This window comes from Micromys minutus (genome assembly GCF_963924665.1).
Source record: "Micromys minutus genome assembly, chromosome: 12".
Taxonomy (NCBI): domain Eukaryota; kingdom Metazoa; phylum Chordata; class Mammalia; order Rodentia; family Muridae; genus Micromys; species Micromys minutus.
In genome coordinates, this window is record NC_137981.1 from 19,881,057 (window position 1) to 19,894,774 (window position 13,718).

Sequence of the window (13,718 nt, forward strand, 5' to 3'; positions counted from 1 at the left end):
TCTTGCAACTTGCATTTCTTCTTGGCTTGGCTCCCGCCTGGTCAAGGGCCAAGAACCAGAGGGGTATTTGCACGGCTTAACTTGGCGGAGCGCTCAACACTGCGGCCAGAAGTGATTGGCTTTGCCAGCGTCGCGGAACCACGGAGAGGGCGGAACCCGGTAAATCCCGCTTGGGGCACCGCCCAGAGCCGGACAAAGAGGCGGATCAGCGATCCGCCTCAATACCTATGGCAGACCACTTGTGCAGCGGGGTGCACCGTGGGGATGGAGCGCAGGGACCCGGGGGCGGAGCATAGGCGGGGCGTAGAGAGGGCGGGGTGATCAATGTAGGCGGGGCCGTCAGCGGTGGGATGTGGGCTGATGGCACCGGGGGAGGAGCGGGCTGTGGGAGCCAGGCCTGGGTGGGGGGGAGGAGCGAAAGATGAGGCGGTGACTACATGGGGAGGAGCAAAGAGCGGGGGCGGGGCCTGGGTGGGCCAGACGCGCGGGGCGGTTGAGCAGTGCAAAGAAGCGGCGCCTCTTTTTCCGCCGCGGCCCCGCCCCTCCGCGCCCCGCCCCCGCCGCTCGGACGGCCCGAGTCGCGCCCTCCCGCCCCGCGCTGCCGAACTTGCTCTAACTTCCTCGGCCTACGGGGCCGTGCCGCCGCCGCCGCCGCTGCCGCACCCGGGTAAGTAGAACGCGTGGCCGCGCTGAAGCGTCGGGCCTGTCCTTATTGTCTCGGGCCGGCCCTCGTGAGCGTCCTCTCGGGACGGCGGCTGCTCCCCGGCGCTCCTGCTCGGCCCCGGGACTCCCTCTACTGGCGGGGGCGGCCCCGCGGGTGGCGCGGGCTTTGTCTGCTGAGACGGCCCGCGAGCTCTGGAGGCCTCAGCCAGGACCCCGCTGGGCCGAACTGGGGAGCTGTACCGAGTGGGAGGCGCGGCGGGCTTCCCGGAAGGTGTGTCTGCTCCCCGCTGCTGCCTGGGCTCTGCCGGTCCTCACCTGCGAGCCCAGCGGAAGGCGCCTTCTTCAGCTCCGGTCCCGGATGAGGGGACGGTCGCCCAGCCCCCACCCACCCAGGGTGTGCTCGCAGTTGCGGGGCCCTACACTGTCCGGCTAGAGTTTGAGGAGGTGGCGACCCTGGCTTCTCGGTGCTGGTCACTAAAGGCTGTGTTTGGAAGGAGAACCCGACCCCTGACCTAGCCCGAGCTTTGGCCAAGTTGTGATACTGGCTGTGTCTTGTGGAGCCTCTATTCCCTTCCCTCCTCGGCGTGCAGTGCAGAGGGTGGGCAGAGTGCACATTTGAGGACTTCGGCCCCTGACCCACAGAAACTCTTGTCTGGAAGACTGAAACTCGGTCTCCAGTGAGAGGCAGTCAGTATAGTCTGAACTCAGTGTCTTCAGCCAGTGCTTGCCCGGAGCTGGTTGCACAGCCACAGTGAACACTTCGTGGCTCTGTCAGGACGCTGGTGTTTGGGGACATCATCGAGATGTATTGGGCAGCGTGTGCAGGACACTGGGCTGGAGCCTGTAGCAGGTGTGATCTCAGCTCTTTAGAAGGTTACTAAGGACTGGTGGATTTAGGTCAGTTGCCTGCCAAATCCTAGGCAGTTTCCACACAGCCCTTTGACTTCTGAGTAGAAGAAGTTGGTGCCTGCTGAGTGCTTCCTTATTTATGAAAGGAAATCTGGGGCCCCACATTCTATCTAACAGCTGGAGTTTGCTGGAGACACCCATTCTTTCAAAACTTCTAAGCCCTGGGACCCTTAGAATGAAGCCCAGACAGACTTCTGCTCTCTGGCTCCTCCCTTAGCTGTCCCCAAGTCTTGTGATATTTTTGGTGTCAGGGTCTTGTGTAACCCAGGGTTGCCTTGAATTCATGATCATCCTTCTGCCTCGGTCTCTTGAGTTGGAAAACTATGTCACTAGATGTATTTTCCTCTTATTGTGTGTTTGTCGTACAGCTTCAGTTGGTGACTGGCTTGATAATGTCCCTTTCTACATTTCTGGGTCTCCTTCTTGGACCACCTAATGTGATTCAGAGACTGGGGTGCTCAGTACTGTAGCAGATACTCTGGGCTCACATCTGTAAGCTTTGTGTGGTGGACCTGTAGTAGGTGCTCAGTGGGATTCATTGATACACACTTGATCTAGGCTTAGTTGCTTCATTTAGTCGAACAGTCTGAGCCTCTGATCCTCCAGAGGTTTGTGGCTGTCCCCAAGAAAAGGCACTGAGAGGGAAGGGTTGGCTACCATGGGAAGATTCTCCTGCCTGTTTCTTAGGGCAGCTGTGCTAGCTCTCTCAGGACAGGTGAGGGCTTCTTGTCACTTGTCTGTAATGGAGGATGAAACTCATGCCTTGTGTGGGTGGGGAAGAGCTTGCCCTGCAGGTTATAGATGAGGTGAAGTTACAAAGAAGCCAGGGTGCAGGGAGGCCCTGGGTTCTCTAACTGCTTCCTGGGGCCTTATCTTACTTAGGCCACCAGGTGCCTAGGGATTAGACCTTGTTTAACTTTAGCTAAAGAGTTAAACACAGTTTTTACAGTGACTAAAAAATGACAGTATGCTAGTCTTGAAAGTCTCTTGCTGGCGTAAAACCCAGGGAACTTATGAACAAGCATACAGGTAATACATGGATAATGGGGAGATAGACAGGGTTTCTTAGTATTTATGGAAACATATCAAGCCACTATCCCAGCCTTACTTTAGTTGTTTAATCCTTGAAACAACCCAAATGCGGTAGACATTAACTACTTGATTTTACTAATGAGAAAACTGTGGCCCAGAAAGGTCAGAGTGATTTCCTGGAAGTCTCTGATTTAGACAATACTTTTTTCCTGGAGGTGCTTAAATACAGTGAACAAGCCTGACTCAAGGCAGAACTACCGAGTTCTTCAGTACAGGTTTCTTTAAGGCCCAGTTTCCAGAGTGTTGTACCCATCTAGCCTGATAGCTGCATACCACCCCTGAATCCCTGCTAATGTGACTGATGCTGTAGTATCTGCCCCACAAGGCCAGGGGAGTGCATGTGTGGGGGCTGGGGAGGGCCTGAGAGCTTTCTGTAGCGATCAGGGTTTGATGTAGTTAGTTCAGACTTCAAACTTCAGAGGCTTAAAGCAACAAGTCCTTTTTGTTGTTCTTTGTTTTAGTTGTTTCTGCTGTCTCCTCATATGCATCACAACCTGCTTTAGGTTACCGTTGTTGTAGGAGCAGTTTGTTTCTAGCCCCATAGAGATAGCCTGATAGGTTTCATTCTGGCATTTCATTGGTTGTACCAAGTCACGTGACCGTAGCCACACTCAAGGTGGGGGTGGGGAACAGCATAAATGCCCATCACTTTGTCTTTCACTTGCTTCTTCTCAAGCTCTTGGTCCTGTGCCTCCAAGAACATTGTTCTGAATTAGTCCAAGAGCACCGTTTAGAGATGGAGTTGCCACTCTTGAAAGGTAGAAGTTTGATAACCAAGAATGACCCATAGGAAGAGGCGGCCTTTAAAGGCAGAACACTCCTCTTTCCTCTGACCCCTGTCCTTTTGTTCATCGACTAGTTCATTCCTTTATTCAAAAGCAGGAAGTCCCAGCCTAGAGCCTGTGAGCAGAGGTGACAATCCTTGTTTCCTGCCGCTGGGTGTTAGTGCTTTTAAAGAGAAGTAGTTCCACTGGGAGAAGGAAAGCAGGCTTGGCAACCCTTGTGTCCTGGCCAGTGGACTTTGCCTGGATGTGCAGTTACTTTCCCTAGAAGCGGAGCAGGAGAGGTGCCCCTAGTTGCTGTACTCTAATAATTCCTCTTGTGACTGAGGCCAAGCTTGCAGGACAGGGAGTGTGAAGCACAGTGGAAAAAGAATGACAGTTTGGTAGGGTGACTGTAGGGTAGCTTCCACACGGGGTAGAAGAAGCCTGTTAGAGGCATTTCTTTAGCCACTCTGGGTTTTGCTTTTGTGTTCTGTCACCTGTCTGTACATCCAGCCAGACACCTTTTTTAGGCATGGTTACAGCTTGCTTTTCCTTCCTTCCTTCCTTCCTTCCTTCCTTCCTTCCTTCTTTTTTTTCCTCTTTTTTGAGACAGGGTTTCTCTGTGTACCCTTCGCTATCCTAGAAGCTGGCCTCCAACTCACAGAGATCTTCCTGCCTCTGCCGGGATTAAAGGGGTGCTACCCTTAGCTGCTCACCGGTGCCCAGTACAGGCATGCTTGGTTGTTTTCAGAGCCTTTGGTCTGGTGAATAGGCAGTGGCTTGGTTTGCCTTCTGCAGTGCAGCAGTGCTGTCTCTGACTATGAGTTCAGACAGAGCACACAGTTGCATTGGCTCAGTACAGGACCTGGCCTGTGAGCAACAGTTGGTGTATCTGCCCACTCAGCATGAAGATGCCTAACCGAATCTAGCGTGCAGATGGGCAAGTAAGGAGGCCAGCTTTTGACTGATGTCTGCTTGCTAGCTGTGTAGCCTAGACTGAAGTTGCATATTTTCTCTTGCGTGAAGCGGGCACACACTTAGGGTTGAGGAACAGGGTCTCAGGCCCCTGGGTAGGGCCTGACCCTGTTTTGGGACAGCTACTATCTTTCTGGTAGTTCCTGGCAAGTGCTTACCAACAGCTGGTTCTGGGAACCCTGCTTCCTCCACCCTTGGGGGTTGGGTGGGGTTGGGTGGGGCTGAGCAGGGTTGTGGTTTTTCTCTTTGGGTGTAGTAAGCGTGGTAATCAGGGTGTAAGTGGGCCTGGACAGGCTGGAGTTAGCATCTTCATCTCTTAAGATCTGTTCTGCCTTGCTAAGCAGCCAGAGCCTACATTTATCAGCTAGATAGCTACCTCTCCCTTGACTCTCTTGGTCTGTATATTATGTGGCTAAAGCAGCTGCTAGCTAGCATCCTGATAGGAGATAAGCTCTTGGTGTCCTAAAGACTCTTCAGACCCCAGTTATCTTTCAGGGCTAAAGTGATAGGTAATATTTGAGCAAGCTGGATCAGAGGCTGGTGAACCTTCTCTCTCTGGCTTTTCTCTGGCTATGGCTGCCAGACACTGGATCTGTGATCATATATGTTACAGAGCCCAACAAACATTCAGAAATAGAGGTTTGACACCCAAGAGGTCCTCACAGAAGCTAAAAGGAAATCTCTTTTGTGTGTATCTGAGGCTGGTAGGGCAGAGAAAGAGGTTCAGCATACTCAAGTGATCCCCAGCAGAGTCTCTTTTAAAGAATCACCAGCTAAGGAAGCCCCCCAAACCTGCTGCACCATTCAGGCTGTGGTAGTGCTGACTCTCAGCATCAGAACTCTACAGTCTCAATCTTGATGATGTCCTGTTGCATTCCAAGGTGCTTCTTTGCTTTCCTGACTGGCTGTAAATGCCCCTTTCCTGCTTTTTGTGTTTTCTGAGCAGCCTGTACTCCTGGGCCACGTAGACCCAGTCTTCTGAGGCTTGTAGAAGGTGGCCTAGTGTGGGTGATACTTTGGGCGAAGGTAAGAAGCAACGAGTCCTGGAAGATGGAGGAACTCTGTGCTTAAAGAAGAAAATGAATCTGACACTTGTTGAGATATTAAGGCAGAGTATTCAGTACTATTGCAGCAAGGTTTTTAAGTAGGGGAAGGAGACTGGGCTCAGCTCCAAACTGCCAAGGAAAGTAAGAACTTATAGTCAGGGAGCACTATGTCCTGATTCTGAAGGTAGGGACTTTTAGCTGAATGTACCTGACAGAGTTCTTTGCAAAGGTAAGCTAAGTAGCCAGATACTATGTAGAGGATAAAGAAGGGTAAGGAATTTGATAACATGTTGGGGATAAATTGATTTAGCAGGATTCTTGCTAGAATGGACCTTTACAAATCTAAGGTCAGAGCTAATTGAAGTTTGGTGAAGGACTGAATCCTCTTCAGTATCCTGTGTTACGTATTGTAAGTTTTTACTTTGACTCGGGCTCGTGACTGCTCACGTTTGGTTCTCAGGAGTGGCGTTTTCTCCTGTGGGTGTTCCTCATCTCCAGTACCATTCTTTTTGACACTGTTAGTAAGGCTTCAGAACTAAAGGTGGTCGCCATTTCAAGCAACTTTGTTCTCTTTCTTTCAGCCTGTACTGGTTCATTGTGTCTTAATCTCCTTCCCCTCTGCACACAGGACCTGGTGTCCCTGAAGCCCCCATTTCTATACTTTTCACTACTGGGTCTATTGGCTATCAGACCACAGTCACTCTTCTCTGAAGTCCTCTGCCAGTCCCAAGCAAACCATGTCACACCTCTGCAATCTCCCTCCTACCAGCCTCGAAGACTATTTTGTCTGCTCTGGGTCCATGGAAGGGGTCGTAGGTGGTGATTTCCTGGGCCTAAACAATTATTTTTTCCTGGTTTGCATGTTCTTTTCTTCTCCAAGACGGAGGCTCCTCTGGCTTTCTGTCTGTGGCCTCTTTTATTGGTCATCCCTAGTGCAGGTGACTACTGCTCTGTCAATACCTGAAGCTGTTCTTGTCTCCATTAGCTGTATAGGTGCAAGGCACCCCTCTGCTCTCAGGAAAACCTGTTGGCTGCAGGTAGGGGCTTACTCACTTCCTCCAAGGGAAGGCCCCGTAGCTGGCGCAGAGGAAGAATAGAGATCACGTCTGTTCTTTGCAGGCATCCTGCCTCCCACAGTCATTGTCTCTTGCTGTCCTCATTGTTTCCTGTGAAATACAAGCAGTGGTGTAAACAGGATAAGTTGGGAGGGGGGTTGCCAAATAAAGTCACTGGTAGTGGAGTGTGTTCATGTCTTAGGGCTCTGGATGGCTGGCCACAAGAGTAGGAGAGGGAGTGGGATGGGCCTGTGTTCTGTGGTTGTGGCAGGTTCTGCACACAGGCACCTCTGAGTTCATGTGGCCCTGAAGTTTTCCCCTGAGAAGACCAGTGTGGTGAAACAGGATATGCCCTGGAGGCTCAGAGCCTACCTGGGGTGGGGGACCTTAGAGAAGGGCTGGTCTTAGTCCATGAAATTTTGTAGGGTTCCTGGTAGGACCTGCCTTGACCCCTGGGCCCTGTGAAGGGAACAGAAACTGTTTTTAACTTGAAGGTATGCAAGCTTGGGTGCTGATGTGGTCCTAGTAGCCTTGAGATCACATTTGTGCTACTACTTTTGGGAGGCATTTGTTGAACTTTACAGTCAGGAGAGGATCTTAGAGAAAGCGGAACCAAACACATTCTGTCCTCCCTGCTCTGGGTTCTCTGAGCCCTGGGCAGTTGTGAGCTTCGGGCCATTATGAAACTGCCTGATGTGTTGTCCCTGGGGTTGAAGTTGTCTGCAGGAAGGGTTGAGCCCTTGGACCACTCCCTGCTGTTCAGGTTTCTCTCTCCCAGTTCCTTGGCCTCCACTGGCTCTAATGGCCATTGTGTTATCCCCTCGGCAGCAAGAGAGGCTGGGATGGTTTTTATATTGTTCCTTGGGGGCGAAATCATGTGAAGGGAATACATCAGTGCTTTTGAGTACAGAGTATTTATTGACACACCCATTAAAGGGGGGCTTTTAAACAATAAATGTAACCCTTTAGCTAGAATAGGCACACGGATGCATGTCTCAGTCCTGTGCTGCAGTTTTTCTCTCTTGAAAGGTATATACAGCTTAGTGGCTAAGAGATTGAGGTTTTAAGCTGAGATTTTGGAGAAACTGTTTTTAGCTTGTCATTGGAGTGGGGCCAGGCCTAGAAATCTGTTGGAATAGCTTTCTTTAGCTGCTAAAATGGGGATGGGCTCATAATGCTAAGTCTCGGAGCCTTGCTGGCTGCTGGGGAGGCCCCAGGAGAAGTATCTGCCGGATGCTCATGGACCACTCCCTGCTCTTCAGGTCTGTCTCCCAATTCCTTGGCTTCCAGTGACTCTAATCACTTCTGTGTTATCCCCTTGGTGCAAGAGAGGGGCTTCAGCCTTCCTTTGGACAGATGGACAGACAGACAGACAGACAGATACTCCCTCTCTCCCTCCCTCCCTCCTGGACCTTGGGTTTCTACAGGTGGTCCTTGGTGTGGAATAGCTTAGTTTTCTTTGTTATTATCAGAATGTTTTCTTGCTTTTCTTTCATAGGAGAACTTTTTCTATGGGAGTTGGGGGGGGGGTGAAGTTGTAAGTGGAGCTGAGTGGGCTCAGAGGCCTGTGCTACCTTCTCCTGGCCTCCTCTGTGCCTTCCTCCTCCCCTCCCCCATAACATCTTGTTCTAGGGAGATGCCAGATGCTGCCTAAAGAGAGCTATTCATAAAGTATTTCCCTCTCCTTCTTTCCCTTCCCTCTTTTCTTTTGCTTTCTCTCTCTCCCCTTCTTTTCTTTTATTCTTTGAGACAAGATCTTCCTACATAACCTAGGTTAACTCTGAATTCATCTTTCTGCCTCAAATCACCTACCTACCTATTGAGATTATAGAGGTGTATGCAAGTGCACTTGGCTATGATTTTTTTTTCTTACCTCTAGCCACAAACTTTAGACATTTTAAATATATTAGGTTTAACTTTTTTGTCATTTGAAAAATAGATAAAATCCACAGAAGAAATAATAGAAATCCATACCTGTAGCTTCTTTAGCCCCACTCCTCAAGCCCAAAGCCTCCACCACCCGGTGATCAGAGCGTAGTGAAGTGTGGCAGGAGACCCCACGCACACCCCCATCCACTGCGTGCGCTTATTTTCGTCATGACATGCAATTCATATTGCTCTAAGGTTTATTCGTGGGTTGTTCCATTTTGGAGCACATACTTTAGTCTTAGCACATACTTTCTAACAGCAAGTCATTTTGCTGCTGCGTGAACCTTGACTCGCTTTTCCAGCCTCCTACTGGTGGACGTTGCGGTTGCTTTCAGTGTTTGCTTTCACAAGCCTGGTTGCCTGAGTGTGTATCAGGTGGCTAGTGCGGACTTGAAGCATCGAGGTGATCATCAGGAACAAAGCATGGCTGTTTTGATTCCAAGAGGAAGAAGAGTTTCTGAGGCTTGGTGCTGGGGCCATCTTCTATTTTTGCAGAGAGAGTTGGCAGGGGGCTGTGTGCTGCTTTCTGTTCTCTTCTGCTAGTGACTCAGCTAATACCATCCTCTTTCCATGAGCATGTTCGGAGAACTCTTTGCTGTGTTGTGACCATGAGGAGGCCTGTGTGTCCAGACATGTCCTGAGGAGTCTGAGGAGGAGGTCAGGTGAGGTGGGAAGCAGTGTGAGAAGATGAATAGGTTTATACAAACTGGAATGGGTCTGTCTTATACAAGGTCCAGAGGATTGTGGGAGAGGGCACAGGCTACATAGTCTTCTCACAGTTTCCTTGTCACTGTAGCCACTATGTCCCACTGAAGTAGCTAGCTGTAGCTGTCCTGTGTGGCCTTTCCATATGAGGGCAGTGCAAGACAGGAAGCAGGAAGCTTTTAGAGAGACTTCTATGTCCCTGTGTGGTGATTTTGTGGCTGTACCCCTCCCTGTCCTACCCATCTCTTACACTAAGAACTCCACCAGTATAGTCACATGCAGTCCCCATGAGAAACCCATAGCTGCCATTGCTGGAAGCTCTGTTGTTGGGAGCCTTGGCCCTCTGTAGCACAGAGGTTTCTATTGTGATCTGGTGGCAGCTAGGCCTGACCTATGAGGCTATGAGGCTGAGGAGGTGGGGCCTCGGGACTGACAGTGGAGCTATTCACGGACTCTGCCCTGGTTTCCTGATGCCTCCCATGGTGGATTTGTGGGTGGGGAAGGAACTGGGAGTAGGAGGAGAGGGAGGGGCGAGAGCTGCTATTGTTAATGGCTGCTGTAGCCCATTGTGCTTACTGGAGGTCTTTTGCTGACAGCTCTGAGTCTCTACGCCCTACAGTTCTCAGATTGCAGCCTTTCCTGTGCCTTTTGTGGGCACCTGTATTAAGATCCCTTTCTGCTTTTATGTCATGTGGTCTGCCTGGAGCTCCTTGGGTAACCATCAGAACAGCTGGGAAGGAGCAGGATACCCATTCTGGCTTGTCAGCTGCCTGCCCACCACCTTGAGAAGCATGTTCACAGCTCTCACTGCCCAGCTGCACCCTTGGGTGGGGGCCAGGCACGTGCCTCAGCTGCTGTCAGTCTTGCAGGCACCCCCATCTTCCTTTGTGCTCACCCCGTATCATGTCCCTCGTCCCTCCTTGAGCTCTCAGCTGCAGAAAAGCCTGCTTTCCAGCCAGCAACCACCCCCACTGCCGAGCCATGTTCTTTGTTCAGCCATCTCTGAGCTCTTAAAAGCTGGCAGCAAGCAGTGTGTGCAGCAGGCACTGTGTGTGCATGCTACCAGTGGAAGCCTTCACAGTGCAAGTCTACGTACCGGACCAAAAGGTTTGGCAGCTCCCTAGCTGTACCTCCATTCCCCAGCAAAGACAAGCATTCCCTTTATTCTGTCACCCCCTTAGCAGATCACAATGACTCAAGTGAAGACAAGGAGTGCTCAGCAGGTTTGGGTGGGGCCAGGCAATGTTGGGTTTTTGCTGGTCGTGTGTGTGTGTGTGTGTGTGTGTGTGTGTGTGTGTGTGTGTGTGTGTGTGTGTTACATTAGGTAGGTAGGCAGGTTGGGAACTGGTCATCTGGTCCTAAGAAAAAGCACCTCCTGACAATATAGTAAGATTACCATTGCAGTCCTGTCATAAGAACTTTTAGCCATCGCTGGAAAGGTGCTGGAGAAATGGATGAATAATTTATTTTGGTCTCTAGGGTTGTGATTTTTCTCCCAATGGAAGGGAGGCAGTCCCTAACTCTTTTTCTTTTAATATCTCTCTTCCCTTTCCAGTTTTTGGTAGTCTAAAGGAGCAATCTCTAAGAAGGAGGGCCACTCCTATGTAAGCCACACCAGGATCTTTTAGAGACATTAGCCTTTGAAATGTTGGGTTGGTTTTTGTCCATAACATTTTCTTTGACACTTTAAGAAATTAACATCTTCAGATAGAGCCTGCTTGGCTGTCTGACTTGACTGTTGTCACCTGTCTTTAAATTAAGGGGCCACAGTCAGCTCCAGAAGCCTGCATGTTAGACTATCTCCATTTCAGCTGCAGATGTAGCATCCGTGAGACTCAGATAAAAAAGTGCTGGAGTTAATTGTTACATGTGTAAAACATGGCTCCTATTTGGAGTAGATGTTTCCAAATGATCTCTGGAAAGGTCACAATCCAGGTTGCTTTGTTGTGCTGGTTAATTTATATATATATATATATATATATATATATATATATATATATGTTAACATAAGTCAGGGAAGAGGAAACCAGTTGTTTAAAATGCCTCCATCAAATTGCTCTGCAGGCATTTTCTTGATTAGTGATAGATATATAAGGGCCTAGCCCCCTGTGGGTGGTGCCATCCCTGGGGTGGCGGTCTTCGGTTGTATAAACCCTGACCTGCCTTTGGTGGTCATTGACAAACCCTTTCTCCCCAAGTTGCTTTTGTCTTGGTCTGTGATCATGTGTTATCACCGCAGCACAAAACAAACTATGATGCTGGCGTTCCGGACAAAAGCACGGGGATTAGAAGTGGGGCTTGAATCCGGGAGGTGCAGTGGCTGGCCACTGACACTTCACTACCATGGATGGTGGATGTAGGCCTTCGACTGAATAATGCAGAAAAGGGCTGCTCAGACAAACCTGTGCAGGGTCTAGATGTGACTGGTTTAGTTTTGTGAGTCTTAACTCCAAAGAGCGGATCACTGCTCTATTAGGATCTTGTAGAAGAAAATCTCTTCAGATAGATAAGCTGAACAAAACTCTTCCAGGCAGGTGGCAGTAATGAAAGTCTGTGGTTCCTGTTGGAGCTGTACTGCCTGAGCCCCAGCAGACCCTGCCCGCCTGCCTGGGCTTGTGGCTCTTCGGGGGGGGGGGGGGCAGTGGTTCTTTGGTGAGGTTGTTTGTGGACATCAACTTGATCAACTTGATTTTTCTTGGTCATGGCACTTTATTCTTGTTTACTGGTGTATTCTCTCTTGTAAAGTTGAATCTGTGAAGAATAAAACTTTTTGTTTTACTCCTCACCAAAATGATGTCACACCAGCAAAGTAAAATACAGAAATGTAGAGATATACCAAAATATCTTCCCCCTACACTTAGCTTCTTACTTACAAGTGTGCGTGTGTGTGTGTGTGTGTGTGTGTGTGTGTGTGTGTGTGTGGTGTTCAAATTTTCTTTCTGTTTTATTATCAAGAAGCAAAATATTCTTTCCTTGGCATCTTTTGGGTAGGATTCTGGCCCTTTATCTGCCTTTGCCCCCTTGGCCTTACCCTTGGTGCCCATGCCTGCTCTCTACCCTATCTGCCGTGTTTCTGTTTCCTCCCTTGAGGGCAGGACAGGTACAGCCTTTGCCACTGTCCCAAATAACAGCTCCCCAGCCCTGGAAGTCTAAGAGCCTCAGAGGAGGCAGGCTTCGCTCATTTGCTTAGAGCAGCTCTTACAGCTGTGAAATGGGAATAAAAATAACCCTAGAGGGCTGGGGGCGTGGCTCAGTGGAGTAGGGCTTACCCACTGTGCGGGAGTCTTTCCAGCTTCTCTAGTTCCACACAAACAAAAGTCCCGTGATCATCTGGTGGGCTACACTAAAATATGTATTAACTCCACAGCGGAAGCATTTCTCCAGGAAAGCATATCGAATCTCTGCAAATCCATACACACAGTAAGGGCACTTGTACCCTAATGGCCACTTGCCCTCCAAGTGCCTGTATTTGGCTTGCCAGCTCAGGCTGCTCAGTCTCCCTCTTCAGCAGTATCAGCATCACCTGGGAGTCTTTGTGATGTAGAACCCTGGGTGGGAGGGAAGGTTAACCTAGGGTCAGTTAATCACAGTTTGTGTTTACAGAGATTCCAAGGTGCTTATGTGCACCTTCAAGTCTGAGAGGCATGGACCCTGACTCCTTCCCTGTTATTTTCACACGTTGGCTGTGTTTTGTGGTTTTGCTGTCTACCCTCTGGCCTTCTGTGAAGTCATGCACTGTTAAGAGGTCTAAAACACCAGCTTTGTGTCCCCTTTCCTTGGGTGCGCAATGTATCTCAGGTGTCCTGGGAGCTGCGTGTCTGGAGGTAGAGCTGAGACCCAGTGAAACGCCCCCCCCCCTTAAGTCTGAGGTCATCTTTGGGGCAGGGAGCTGAATGGGTAATTGGAGCCTCCCTAGGCCATCTGGTACCACTTACCCCATCTGTCTTCCTCAGCCTGTAGCAGCTGGAGGACAGCATCAGAATCAGGATGAAGGTGTAGTTTGCATTTTGGGGACACTTACAGTGTTCTATACAAAGATTCATTATGTATATTGGTGTTCAAATAAATAGCTCAGAAGAGAGATACAAATTGACATTTACTGTTTATTTTATTTTTTTAAAGATTTATTTATGTAATGTATGAGTACACTAGCTGTTCTCAGACACACCAGAAGAGGGCATCAGACCCCATTACAGATGGTTGTGAGCCACCATGTGGTTGCTGGGAATTGAACTCAGGACCTCTGGAAGAGCAGTCAGTGCTCTTAACCACTGAGCCATCTCTTCAGCCCTGTTTATTTTATTTTTAAAAGGATAGTAGTGACATAAAATAAGACAAATCAGAAAGCTAGCACATTGGAATTGAATAAAACAAACAGAAAAAGAGCCTAAGAGAAGGCACAAGGACCAAAGACCTGTTCTTTGCACACTCAGGAATCCCATAGAAATACTAAGCTGGAAGCCATAAAATGTATGCAAAGGACCTGTAGGGTAAAAGACGGAAGAAAAAATACAGATATAATGATGATGATGATAATAATAATAATTTGTAGTAGTAGTAGTAGTAATAGATAACATTAA

General features: G+C 49.4%; 1 protein-coding gene across 4 annotated transcripts in view; it reads left to right on the forward strand.

Moving 5' to 3' along the window:
• Nucleotides 1–556: 556 nt before the first annotated feature.
• The window catches only part of TSPAN14 (tetraspanin 14), a 53,118-nt gene continuing 39,956 nt past the window's right edge, over nucleotides 557–13,718 (forward strand). For all 4 annotated transcript variants that reach the window (XM_080926032.1, XM_080926035.1, XM_080926034.1 and 1 more), the window contains exon 1: nucleotides 557–667. The gene's annotated coding sequence lies outside the window, so the exon portion shown is untranslated. The remainder of the gene's footprint in view (nucleotides 668–13,718) is intronic.